The 1,567-nt window shown below is 30.2% G+C and overlaps 1 protein-coding gene across 1 annotated transcript in view; it reads right to left on the reverse strand.

Moving 5' to 3' along the window:
• The window catches only part of LOC119584996 (breast carcinoma-amplified sequence 3 homolog), a gene marked incomplete in the record, with an annotated part of 31,901 nt that overhangs the window by 9,762 nt on the left and 20,572 nt on the right, over positions 1 to 1,567 (reverse strand).

Below are 1,567 nucleotides of genomic sequence, written 5' to 3' on the forward strand. Positions count from 1 at the left end.
GTCCTGGTGACAGTGGGTTAAAGGGCACATAACAGGAATATGGAACCATGTTGACAATCAACTGCCATCAAAAGAATGGTATTTTAACTGACATACTCTCTGCATCTAAAACAATAAAAAATATATATCAGTGCATTTATAAGAAAATCAACAATAGAAAAAAATAACCAAGTACTAGTGCATACAAGCTTTAACCCCAACAGAGCTAATGATTTGATTTCCAGGATCAACAAAAGTGCAACAAAGTATTTTTTGAAAAAATCATTTAATAACACAAAGACTTTTACCCTTTCTGATAACTTGAGCTTTTCCCATTGGCATAACTTTAAGACTGGCATAAATAACTAATAAGATCCTAATAAAAGTTTAAATACATACTTGCACAATAACTCATAAGTGGTCATTCATTCCATATATACTATCAAGTATCAGTACATCTAAATGCAACATTATATTTGATAACCCTATATATCTGATTCCAGAATGAACATGCTTGAAACAAGTCTTTAAAAAAAAAAATTATAAAAAATATTTGCACCCATCACTGATGAACTGTGTCAGTCCTGCACAAATTACTAATACAAAAAGCTATATAAAGTAACTGTAATGATATTCAAACAATAGCACTGTAAGCTTTGAAGGAGTTAAGTTAAATTATGCACATTTACAATTTCCTCATTTTACCCTCCCTAACTGAACTGTGAACTTGGATTTGGTAATCAAGTTAGTAAACATACAATTAACAATGTCATGTTAAAATGCAGGATAAATTTTACAAACAATGAGACTGATCATAGAAATTAATACTAGGACTAGAATTACTCTGATTAGAAACTCAAGGACAGGACTGGTTAAACAGGAATGGATTAGGCTGATGGGAAAGACCAAGTCAGGACAGGTCGACTAGGTTAAATTAGACCAGCTCAGGAGTTATGTTTGTCCAAATCAAGAAGAGTTCAATATACATTTGCCTTCAAATTAAATTACTCTTATCAAAATGTATACATAAACATTATAGCAAAACTAATAACCTTCTTTTCCAAAAACTAAGAGCATATTTCTTCTTCTGATAATGCTAATGAAACAAAAACAAGAAAGCAAATTCTTACATATACCATAACAAAAGGTACAGTTAATAGTTACAATTGTCAAACAAAGAACTGTGGTACGTTTATTTTTTTTTTTCTTCACTGTAATGTATGCAGTAGCATTTTGCTTGATAGCAAATTGGTATTTTCAATATTAATGTCACAGACATCAGCACTTGTCCACTCTCGTTTCCAAGATTTATTTTTCATTATGATTACTGTTAAATCAGTAAACCTATTGGTTTACTAACTCACATTTTTGGTTTGATTTTTTATAAGCATTATTTTCATTCAGAACTTGGTAGCAACAAATAATCAAGATCATAAAACTGATTTCACTTTTTTTTAATGTCTGTCAAAATAACAGGTTGTCTACCATCTCTTGAGGAGCTATTAAGCTTATAATGTAAAAATGTTTCCCAAGTTATTGGAGTCACTACATAACTACAATGATATGTAAAAATATCTAAGTATCCTAC

Source organism: Penaeus monodon, chromosome 19 (genome assembly GCF_015228065.2).
Source record: "Penaeus monodon isolate SGIC_2016 chromosome 19, NSTDA_Pmon_1, whole genome shotgun sequence".
Classification (NCBI taxonomy): Eukaryota; Metazoa; Arthropoda; class Malacostraca; order Decapoda; family Penaeidae; genus Penaeus; species Penaeus monodon.